This window comes from Salmo salar, chromosome 13 (assembly GCF_965601325.2).
Source record: "Salmo salar chromosome 13, fSalSal1, whole genome shotgun sequence".
Classification (NCBI taxonomy): Eukaryota; Metazoa; Chordata; class Actinopteri; order Salmoniformes; family Salmonidae; genus Salmo; species Salmo salar.
This window is the reverse complement of record NC_138303.1, coordinates 41,171,705-41,185,221: the sequence shown is the minus strand read 5'-3', so window position 1 is coordinate 41,185,221 and position 13,517 is coordinate 41,171,705.

Here is a 13,517-nt window from a genome sequence, read left to right as displayed (position 1 = left end):
AACAAAAATTAAAGGGCATGTCATGAAATAGATTATTCCCTATTCAGTTAACATTGTGTAAAATGTAAAACAAAATGTATTTTAAAGATGGAGCATTTTTTGAAACTTTATGTGTAGTGTTGTCATTGATATATAATTATGCATTTATAAAGATGCACATGAGACTGTGGTCGTGAATCAGCCAAATGGATGCAACGTCAAAAGAGTGATCACACACACACACACACACACACACACACACACACACACACACATGTAAACCAGACATAACTCCAGCTGGGAGTGGGATGGTACAGCAGGACTGATTAATGTACGGCTTGCTAGACATCAGTCCTGATGACGTTGTTTCCATGACGTTGACTCCAGACATTTAAGAATTCAGCACAGTCGAATTGTTAATTAGTATTAATATGACAGTTCAAGTGTGGGATTGAATATCAATACACACCTTTGGAGGGAGAAGTGGTAGAGAGATGGAGAGAGAGAGAGGGGGGGAGAAAGAGATAGAGAGAGGGACTAGGAAAAACCCAGTATGGGGTAGGAACAGATAATCATAACCTGCTGAGCTAGTACACTTTAATTTCAGACAATAGTAATCATCTCCCTGTGCTCTGATGTGCTTTGCTTAATTAAATGCTATGCTAATTGTTTCATAGTATTGCTCTTCCATAGGGTGGAAGCCTTAGGGAGTTTGGTATAACACACCTTGGCTTTCCTCTATCAGGCAGACAAAAAGAGTGAATTCCTGTGAGTCTCCAATGAAATGCTTATTATGTATGAGCTCATGTGGGGTGCATTTTATGGCTGCCAACTGGAATGTAGGTGGTTTCTTTCTATGAGCTCCCCATCCAAGTGGAGCACCAAGGGAGCATTTTCACTATTCATCAACGCCGAACAATACCTTGTATATTTGGTCATTTTAAACCTGCCATTGTAAGATGCACTTGTAGTCTTAGTTCAATAAAGAGGAATAAGCAGTATGTGGATTTACACCACACTGCTTCAGCACCCTCTGCAATCCAGACCTGAGTTCAAATACGTGTATATGAATATTTGTAATAAAAAAAAAACATTCTGTGTATTTCAGTATTTTAAAATACACAGCCCAAAACAAGTACTTTTATTTGAGTATTTGAAAGGTTATTTGGTTAAAAAAAAAAATAATAATATTTGAAAGTATTTTAAAATACATATTTCAAATACTATTATCATAAATACCTGGGTTAAATGCATGGGAGTGTATTTAAATCAGTGTATTTAAGTATTTTCAAATACTTTCCAAGTGTATTTCCAAATACATTCCAATATTATACTAATTGTGTTTTCTGAATACTTGTTTTGAAAAGTAATTGAAATACCTGAAATTGTATTTCAATCCAGGTCTGCTATAAACTAGAGGTTGACCGATTAATCGGAATGGCCGATTAATTAGGGCCGATTTCAAGTTTTCATAACAATCTGAAATCGGTATTTTTGGACACAAATTTGGCCGTTTTTTGATGATTATTATTATTATTTTATTTTTTTACACCTTTATTTAACTTGGCAAGTCAGTTAAGAACACATTCTTATTTTCAATGACTGCCTAGGAACGGTGGGTTAATTGCCTTGTTCATCGGCAGAATGAAAGATTTTTACCTTGTCAGCTCAGGGATTCAATCATGCAACCTAACGGTTAACTAGTCCAACGCTCTAACCACCTGCTTTACATTGCACTCCACAAGGAGCCTGCCTGTTATGCGAATGCAGTAAGAATCCAAGGTAAGTTGCTAGCTAGCATTAAACTTATAAAAAACAATCAATCAATCATAATCACTAGTTAACTACACATGGTTGATGATATTACTAGTTTATCTAGCCTGTCCTGCTTGCATATAATGGCTTAGTTACACGTTGCTCCAACCATAAACATCAATGCCTTTCTTAAAATCAATACACAAGTATATATTTTTAAACCTGCATATTTAGTTAATATTGCCTGCTAACGAGAATTTTTTTTTAACTAGGGAAAATGTGTCACTTCTCTTGCAACAGAGTCAGGGTATATACAGCAGTTTGGGCCGCCTGGCTCGTTGCGAACTGTGAAGACTATTTCTTCCTAACAAAGACAGCCGACTTCGCCAAACGGGGGATGATTTAACAAAAGCGCATTTGCGAAAAAAACACAATCGTTGCACGACTGTACCTAACCATAAACATCAATGACTTTCTTAAAATCAATACACAGAAGTATATATTTTTAAACCTGCATATTTAGCTAAAAGAAATCTAGGTTAGCAGGCAATATTAACCAAGTGAAATTGTGTCACTTCTCTTGCGTTCATAGCACGCAGAGTCAGGGTATATGCAACAGTTTGGGCCACCTGGCTCGTTGCGAACTAATTTGCCAGAATTTTACGTAATTATGACATAACATTGAAGGTTGTGCAATGTAACAGGAATATTTAGACTTAGGGATGCCACCCTTTAGATAAAATATGGAACGGTTACGTATTTCACTGAAAGGAAAAACGTTTTGTTTTCGAGATGATAGTTTCCGGATTCAACCATATTAATGACCAAAGGCTCGTATTTCTGTGTGTTATTATGTTATAATTAAGTCTATGATTTGATAGAGCAGTCTGACTGAGCGGTGGTAGGCAGCAGCATGCTCGTAAGCATTCATTCAAACAGCACTTTCGTGCGTTTTGCCAGCAGCTCTTTGCTGTGCTTCAAGCATTGCGCTGTTTATGACTTCATGCCTATCAACTCCCAAGATTAGGCTGGTGTAACTGATGTGAAATGGCTAGCTAGTTAGCGGGGTGTGCGCTAATAGCATTTCAAACATCACTCGCTCTAAGACTTGGAGTAGTTGTTCCCCTTGCACTGCATGGGTAACGCTGCTTCGAGGGGGGCTGTTGTCGAAATGTTCCTGGTTCAAGCCCAGGTAGGAGCGAGGAGAGGGACGGAAGCTATACTGTTACACTGGCAATACTAAAGTGCCTATAAGAACATCCAATAGTCAAAGGTATATGAAATACAAATCGTATAGAGAGAAATAGTCCTATAATAACTACAACCTAAAACTTCTTACCTGGGAATATTGAAGACTCATGTTAAAAGGAACCACCAGCTTTCATATGTTCTCATGTTCTGAGCAAGGAACCTAAACGTTAGCTTTCTTACATGGCACATATTGCACTTTTACTTTCTTCTCCAACACTTTGTTTTTGCATTATTTAAATCAAATTGAACATGTTTCATTATTTATTTGAGGCTAAATTGATTTTATTGATGTATTATATTAAGTTAAAATAAGTGTTCATTCAGTATTGTTGTAATTGTCATTATTACAAATAAAAAAAATAAAAAAATTGTCCGATTAATCGGTATCGGCGGGTCTTTGGGCCCCCAATAATCGGTATCGGTATCGGCGTTGAAAAATCATCGGGCAACCTCTACTATAAACACATTGACATAATCTGGGTAGACATGCTGGAGAGAATGTACACAGGGTGGAAGACTAAACATACAGTATTATAGTGTTGTCTTTGACATGAAAGCACTGGTAACACTTAACATCAAATGCTAGGCTTAACAGTGGTTCCTTCTTTTATGCATACACACAGTGTCATCTAAGCAAACCTGTTATTAGGATAACATTTATATTTGAATTAATATGTCATTCTCTTCAAGGCAGATTATATCTCACCAGTGCAGGTCAGGAACAAAAAAGAAAGAGACATTGAATCTAAGACCCTTTATAACATCTGAGTTGTTTGTATTCAAAATCTGAGTTGTTGACCAATAATATTACTGTAAAATTAACCTCCAATCAGATATCAGACCTACAGCCCTGTAAAGACACAGAAGCTCTGCTTCTCAGAGGTGTGACAATAGGGGTTGGCAAGAGGAACACAGAGAATGCTGAATTCCTAACACAATATAGTTGATAAGAGTCCCTTCGGGGGCTGGGTCGCCCAACAGAATTTTAGGGTGAGGTGGGTGACCTGTGTGCTCACTTGGTTGTTTGTTGTTCCATGCAGCCTGAGCCCATACAGCTAGTTCTTTGTCAACCATGTCATAAAGGGATGTTTTTTATTTAGAGGGCAAAACAACGGCTTTTGTTTTCCGATGCCTCATTGGATGGCAATCAGAAGCCAATGATCTGTACCCTTGTGGATGATTGCTGTCTGTCAGCCCTTGTTTTAAAGACTTGGTACTCATTATCACCCTTTAACGTCCCTTATTCCCATATGCAATACATGTTTAAATCCAAATTACACACACACACGGGATGGTATTCTTCCTCTCAATACAACCATTCAACGCTTGCCTGAACAGTCTAGTCTCATGTAGTTTTTCATGAAAAAAAGCACACAAGTCTGCTTTATTATCATGATAAATCATGTCTGATGTCAGATTTGCTGATGGTGTACGCATCACAATCAGTAACTGAATGAGAGCATGGTGATGTGCATAACATCTGCAGCCACCGAGTCCCACTGCAGGGAAATAAAGGAATAAACATGGATGGAATTAGGGAAAATGTCCCTAAAAATGTCCTCTTTGAAATGACATTTTGAAGTTTATACTGCCTATTCCTAACACCATCAAAGAGCTCCAATAGAACATTCGAACTCTTTACGCTATGTCCAGTCCCTTTATTTCGTAACGTCAGCAAAATGTTCTGTTTTTTTTTTTATAGACACATTCATCATATTTCTGTCTTGTCTACTTCAGACATGGGGAATAAAGAGCAACTGCTGCTTCCATCCGGTCCCACCCACTGCAGAGACTCAGCAGACGTTCATCCCTTACATTATCCCTATCTCCTTTCCAATAACACTGCACAATTAATCATCCATGTCACATAATGTATGCAACTGTAGAGGATGACCCAGGGTAACCTAGCTCAGAATGACACATTTAAACCACATAGAGGAGTTTTAACTGCTATATTGACTATACCCTTAAAGAGGAAATCTGCAGTTGATACATCCATTTTTGGACTCATAAATTAATTAAATGCAGGGGCACAACTTTCCCGTGGGACAGGGGGACATGCCCCCCCCCCCCCCCCCCCCACATTCTGACATTGCATTTTTGACCCCCCCAGTTGTATCATTGTGATGCACAATGAGGCAACAGTGTGCTTTAGGACCATGCAGATTACTCCGAGCGGTCGGGTAGGCTGTTTGGAGTATTTATCCAACTGGATAAAAAAAAATAGTTATGTTCCCCCACGTCTAAAACCAAACTTGCGCCCTTGATGAAATGTACCCATTGATTATTGAAGAATTTAACTTATAAATGCCTCATGAGCTTCGTTCAACTGTTGTAGCCCATCAGAACCCAACTTTTTTTTTTACTCCAATGTTTGTAAACAAATTAAAAGTAAACAAACACTGTATAGCCTCAAAACATGATTACAATTTTCATTTTAACACCTTGCATCTATAGCACTGTCTGAATTTGAGAGTGGTTACATTTCTCCAGACCCATTCCTCAGCTTTATACCGAAACAGTGGTGAGGATTACGTTTTGCTATTGTTTTAACTCCGGATTACTCCTTCAAGTGGAATTTTTGTGTATTGACTGTGACTTTTAGAATTAAAATCTAGTACACTCTTGTGTAGTTGTATGCAGTTTATGAAGTCAGTCATCATCATTTTCATAATTACTTCCAATGTACTAAAAGATTTATACGTTTTGCCTTAATGAGAGATAATGAGGGAGGAGATTTATAAATGGAGACACTATCTTTGACCCACCTCGGAATATGGAACTTGCAGAATTCAGAACACGGAACACTCTGAACACTTTCAACAGTCAAAGTGAAAGAAAGTCAATATATTTTTTCTAAACTCCACGAAGAAGTCAAGTGACTGTATGATGAGAAGGAAGTTTCTGAAAAGAGAGACATGAAAGGAATCCCTGAGAGATGTCTGAACGTCTTGTACTCACCATGTTAAACCGACTCAGTAGGGTGCAGTGGTGCATGTGCTTAGCCCCAGGCCCTGTCATGGCTGCTGCTGTGACTCACCGGGTGCAGAATAATGTATGTCCACAACAAGGTACACTGACTCACTGACTGACGCTGACCCGGCCAAACACAGGGCTTCTGCTAAAGATCAAGAGGTCAAATAATCAGTGTAGGTGGAGCAGACATAGCAAAATGTCACAGTGACATTATATGTCAAGCACCGGTTTAAATTCCTACAGGAGCATTAGAAACTACCGTTGCGCATTGTATTAAACTTGAAAATCATTGGGTGAAAGCTACTGTGTCGGCGGAATGTTCTCACTGGTTTACTTATTATGCAAAACCACAACACTGCTGGACGTCATGTTATGCTACGTCAACCATGTGAACAGCTCATAATCACGAGGGAAATGTGTTCCCTGTGTTCCTCCCAACAGACTAATTCCCTGCATGTGGGATGAAACGACACCGACATGACAGTGGCCCTGCTGCTAAAGTGTTCATTCTGGTTCAGTTTGTGGAAAATAACAAGACATTAAACTCCAGGAGGCGTCGAGAGCTGGATGTTTCTGCTTCACAGACTGTCTATGGAGTGCAGCTTCGCCTCTCATCACTAGAGATATATATATATATACACACACACACACACACACACACACACACACACACACACACACACACACACACACACACACACACACACACACACACACACACACACAGCCTCACACACACACAGTCTCACACACACTCTCTCTCTCTCTCACACACACACACACACACACACCACACACACACACACACACACACACACACACACACACACACACACACACACACACACACACACACACACACACACACACACACACACACACACACACACACACCCCGAAGACACTTGACACTTACCATAGTGGCTCCTGCCATATTGTAGAGGCAGCTGTGTTATTAGGACGGTGGATGGCGCTTGTTGAGTCTCGGTGGGCTGGAGAATGACTCAACTGGTCATTAGCTAGGAATAAAAGAACCCTGCAGAACTAACTACTGGTGTGTTTGGTGTGATGATGATCTGCTGCATGGGTACATTTAGCTTTCAATGGCTCTCGTGCGACCTTACCGCCTTGTGCTGTATTGTAAAATGTTTCTCATGGCAAAACATTGTATATTATGTTTGTACGAGTGGAGCAGATTCATAACACAGCAATATTAAAGAATTAACTGGCTAGGCACAAAAAAACATGACCTCATATTGTAATGAAAAAGTTACATCAAAATAAGATGGCTTGGTGAGATGTTTTCATCCTGTAGAAGATGTGATTATTTCCTGCCAAACACACTTTAAAATTTAAATATAAGTGTTTGCGACAGTCTCAGAGAACAGTGAGGGTTGTGTTTATCCACACAGAAAGAAATCTCATACTTCTGCCTCAGAGCCGACTATCAGATCATTCTGCCCCAGTAATTTCACACAACGAAAATCTGAAATTAGACACAATACATCAGGTAGAGGTAGGGAGAGCAGGGTCTGCACTTTTCCAAAAATACTTCTTCCTAGAACCATAAAGGTTTTTTCAGCTTACAAATACCCTAGTGCCTAATTCTCTGCACAGTGTGCTCTTCATTGCTGCTTAGTTTTGTCCAATGTCATCACTACACTCCCAATGGGATGCTTCAATGAATCCCATATCCATTTGACTCCCGAGTGGCAGAGTGGTCTAAGGCATTGCTAGAGGTGTCACTACAGACCCTGGTTTGATCCCAGGCTGTATCACAACCGGCCGTGATTGGGAGTTCCATAGGGCGGCGCACAATTGGCCCAACGTCGTCCGGGTTAGGGGAGGGTTTGGCCAGGGCAGGCCGTCATTGTACATTAGAATTTGTTGTTAACTAACTTGCTTAGTTAAATAAAGGTAAAACAAATAAATAAATGTACGTAAACTCTGAGGAGTGTCTGAATTGGCTCAGACTTATAATTGTTTGAATCAGATGGTTTCATGAAGTGGAATGGAGTCAGCAGTGAGAAAGAATTTGACTGAAAAGGTTTTGATGTTTTTTCCTCACAAGATATTATATTTGAATTTCTCAAAGGATAGTAAGTAGACTTATCTAACGAGTAATTTAAACAAAACAGCACATTTAGAATAACCTGCGTTTCCTCTTTCATGAGGAGGGTATGATGAATATTGTTTTTCCCTGTGACTCTAGGAAGGTATGAACTCTCAGCTGTCAATCATTTATTTGGAATCATCTTTGTTATCTATTCTTTGCTGTTATCTCAGAGGATTTTTTGTTGTTGAATTCTTGGAATATAGAATCCCTCACCCCTCCCTCCTCTACCTTTGGGATCTGTTGCCGTGGTGATGACTATAAGCATTTTATTCTGAGGAATGTGAAAAAAGCTCATTTAGCCTCTCATTTCCTGTTGTAGCTGCTGGTACCAGTCATTGGTGTGAGGCTCCATACATCTTAAATCACTTACAAGACAAAGCATGAACAAAGAGATGCCTACTAGGCCAGAGGCCTAGAATCCTAGGAAATTAGAAAACCATACAACCGTTCTCCAATGGACAGGATACAGCATTAGGGATTTCATTCCATTTATAACATCTGAAGGTCTAACTTTTTCAAACCAAAACTAACCACCATTGACCTATAAACAATACCAAGTTTACAGTAACCTGATCACCCAGGCTCGATATCCACAGGGTGAGAGGACAATAAAACCCTTTGCATTGAGTAATTTAGAGTTCACCCTGCACATATACAATTTTCCACCGATATCATACATCCATATAGATGGCATAAAAGTTATCTTCAGAGGACAGGTTTTAGATAGAATAATACTATAGCAGTCATGTCTGGTATCTATCGCACGTTCCAGTAATCAACCCTCTGGATACTGTAGAGAGAGAGATACATTTTGGCCCCTCAGAGAGGGGAAGGTCATACTAACCCTTAGGCATTGTCTTTGGCCATTTGCCATGCGGCCGGTGGTGACAGAGAGCACATAAATTAGCGCCAAGCCTAAAAGGGTGCTGGCTGACTGGGGTCGCTGACTGGAGTACTTTAATTGTTAATAATTCTAACAATTATTTAGCTTGAACTTTTTTTCAATTGTGTACATTTTCACTAACTGGTTTAAAGCAATCCTTTTTAAGTGGTTGTGGTAGTCGCACAATGTTTCTGTGCATATAGACGCGATAAAGTGATCAACGGAATTAGACCAAAACAATGAAAATGCCACAGAAATGCCACTCATGCAGAACAAATAGGAATAGCTGATTGGCAGCAGAGAGGCCAGGTGCGTCAGTGCACATGAAAGAACAGTGAAGACATGAGACACGCAGCTCAAAAATCTCCCCTATTGATCTTGTTTAGGGACAAAATTATACTCTAGGCTGCAGTGAAACTGTCATTTGAATAACGGAACAAAATGTTACATTCCATTCACTGCATTTGGATCAGTTTTACGTGTCCCCAACCGATTGTTTTTTTTTGTTCGTTTATTTGCGTTGTTTGTAACTTATTTTTTTACTTATTTTGTACATAATGTTTACTGCTACCGTCTCATATGACCAAAAATAACTTCTGGACATCAGGACTGCGATTACTCACCACAGACTGGCAGAATCCTTTTTTTCCTTTAACGAGTCTGACGAGCCTGACTCTAATGATATACTGCTTTCTCGGGAACAGGCCTAGATCCCTTGATTTGCGTTAAGAGGAAAAAGGAGCCAGAGGGCAGGCTGCCTAATGAGAATTCGATCGAATAAACCCCCACTTCCTTCCATTCTGCTAGCAAACGTGCAATCTTTGGAGAATAAAATCGATGACATATGCGGAAGATTAAACTACCAACAAGAAATTCAAAACTATAATATCTTATGCTTCACAGAGTCGTGGCTGAAGGACGACACTATCAACATACAGCTGGCTGGTTATACGCTGTACCGGCAGGATATAACAGCGGCGTCTGGTAAGACAAGGGGCGGCGGACTACGTATTTTTGTAAGTAACAGCTGGTACACGATATCTAAGGAAGTCTCAAGCTATTGCTCGCCTTAGGTAGAGTATCTCATGATAAGCTGTAGACCACACTATCTACCTAGAGGGTTTTCATCTGTATTTTTCGTTGCTGTTTACATACCACCACAGACTGAGGCTGGCACTAAGACAGCATTGTATGAGCTGTATTCCGACTATAAGCAACTAGTAGCAGGGGACTTTAATGCAGGGAAACTTAAATCAGTTTTACCAAATTTCTATCAGCATGTTAAATGTGCAACCAGAAGGAAAAAACTCTGGACCACCTATTTACTCCACACACAGAGACGCATACAAAGCTCTCCCTCGCCCTCCATTTGGTAAATCTGACATAATTCTATCCTCCTGATTCCTGCTTACAAGCTAAAATTAAAGCAGGAAGCACCAGTGACTAGATCAATAAAAAAAGTGGTCAGATGAAGCAGATGCGAAGCTACAGGACTGTTTTGCTAGTACAGACTGGAATATGTTCTGGGATTCTTCTGATCGCATTGAGGAGTACACCATATCAGTCACTGGCTTCATCAATAAGTGCATCGATGACGACGTCCCCACAGTGACCGTACATACATACCCCAACCAGAAGCCATGGATTACATTATAATTATAATTCCAGCATCCAAACTGTGCAGCAGCCATTTAATGAATGGAAAGAGACATCTGTTACATAACACCAAAAAGTTTGACATTTGGAGATTGTCAAGACAAGCTTGGATACTGGGTAGTTGTGCAAGGTAGGGAGGGATGTATTTGTCGGTATTGACATAGTCTATTTGATCATGGTGTTGAAAACACAAACCGTGATATTGAAGCGCCCAAAGTCTGTATACTTTGCTTATTGGTTATGTAGTGCATTGGTGGAAAATGAATTGCATAGGCTGATCATTGTCTGCAGCTGGCTCCTCTGATCATAGTGTAAATTAAACAGGCAGGGAGAGTGAAGTCATCCGTGGTGGTTGACAAACCCTTAACCTTCTGGCCCATAGCCCTGCATTGTATCAACTGTGCCACAAAAGCATGCTGAAATGGCAAAGTCCACATTTATAAACACAGGATCACTACAGTTATTGTTATTTGTGGTCGTGAACATTATTTTGAGGGGGGAGGCTGTGCAATTCTTTTTTACAGTACAAGCGGAGGATCATGTAAACATATTCTATACGTTGGGGACGAGTTGGACCAGCATACAACATAGCTCAGCATTTTAATTATGTATTTTACACAGTGATTTTTACTAATCTTTGCTCATAATTATCGAAAAGGGATTTTAGTAACCACATTGTGGGCCTGTTAGAACACATAAATCATAACATATTTTTACGAAAATCCACTTTGTTCGAACAGATTGTTTTAACGGCTGCCAATGACGTCATCCTTGCGTTCTTTAAGTAATGGCTGCTGACAATACATAGGCACATACAATGTTTTGTAGGACTTTTGTGTCTTTACCTATGTCTGCTCTTTACAGTCAATGTTCAAGGATGACAGTCATCAAACCACTGAATTATTGATTCATGTATTTATTTATTGATTCACCATTTATTTTTTGGGTCGGCAGGTAGCCTGTAAGTTAGAGCGTTGAGCCAGTAACCGAACGGTTGCTAGATCGAATCCCTGAGCTGACAATGTAAAAATCTGTCGTTCTGCCCCTGAACAAGGCAGTTAACCCACTGTTCCTAGGCTGTCATTGTAAATAAGAGTTTGTTCTTAACTGACTTGTATGTACAGTAGATAAGGGTTTTGTGAATATAGGATATTCCGTTTTGTATACAGACGTGTGTTTTGGTGGCAATTGTTATTATAAAAATGTATTTAACCTTTATTTATTACCTTCAGGTTTCTTCAGCATCCTGCGTTCAATACACCAGAGATGATGGTTAGAATGACAAATAGATTGTTAAATGCTGTAATGAGGACTTGGTATTGTGATATGGCTGATAATGTTCCTATTGAGTTGACATTTAGCGGGAATAGGGAATAACTCCTTACCAGACAGATCATGAATCTTGGTCCTCGACCAATACGGGTAGAAGGTTTATAATCATTCTAATCAATGCAAATCTCCTGATATACGCTATAATCAAATACATTTTGTCTTGGTACAAACAACACAACACAAGCTTTCAATAAAAGTATACTTACTGCCTGCAGCGAGCTGCACAGTCATATCATTAAAGTTGAGAACTCAAATTATTCCTTTTAAAACATAGACAATACTGCCGTTATCACTCTTCTTACACCATGATGTGTATATAATGTTATTCTGTTCTGGATTACCAATCCTGGAAAATGTTTAATGTAACATCCTTCTATTCCTGGATTGAGAAATGATTGTGTGTCAACTGTCAACAAATCAACCACACCATAATAATCTTCCCTTCGATGACATGCAGGACATGTTGGTAGTGGTACTAGGAAGTAACGCTGTGAACGTCTCGCGGACTGTGACGCCTTATGTTGCTGTGACTAATGTTATGTCTCTTTCCACACCAGGATGTAATGCATCCCCCATACATCACTGTATACAGTCTTAGACCCACATGTACAGTAGCCTACATGTAATTAATTATACTTTATGAGTACGTAAGTCACCCTGAGCAGTTCACTGAAACAGTATGTCTGTATTCAAAATCCTACAAGTTTATGTAATCTTCAATGACAGGTTAATGTGTTCATAGATCATTTCCCCCTCTCATTTGACCTATTTACTAGTAGCTAGTAGCCAGGGAACTCTAACATACAGTCTGGGGGTGTCAATAATGAGCTTAACTGTGAGTCAAAATTTAAATATTTTCTGATTCCACTAAAGCTAAAGTTCAAAATGTGTGACTAACATACTGTGACATAGAGTGCCGTACATGCGGATACTCACTCAAATAGTTAATTCCCTTTCAATATCCTATTTTCCCTAGCCCCTTAACATAACCCTAACCTTAACCCCAAACCCCTTAACCTAATCCAAAACCTAACCCCTAATTATATCCCTAAGCCTAATTGTAACCCTAATCCTAAACCTTACCCATAAACCTAAATTAGCCCTTTTCCTTGTGGGGACCGGTGAAATGTCCCCACTTGTCAGAATTTTCCTTTTTTTACTATCCTTGTGAGGACTTCTGGTCCCCACAAGGATAGTAAAACCAAAAACACAGACCGACCGACCCTCACACGTGTTATGTTCTTCTATCCTCATGGGGACCTAAAATTTTCCCTAACCCTAAACCTAATCCTAACCCTTATCATAACCCTAACCTTAACCCAAAACCTAAATCTAAACCTAACTCCTATCCTATGCCTAAAAGGGGTCAGCATGCTTCAGTTCGGCTGGCGCCTAGCCGAGTTCGGACTCGGCTAGGCAAACCGAACGAGTGTGCTCGCATACTCCCTTAAAAGACATTTGCTTGAAAAACAAGAAAAAAGCAGCAATAGTACTGTTTGTCCATTTTGAGAAGCCGTTGTCAGTATATTTCCTCAAAATAGTCAGAATTAATTTAAGATAACTCAAGAA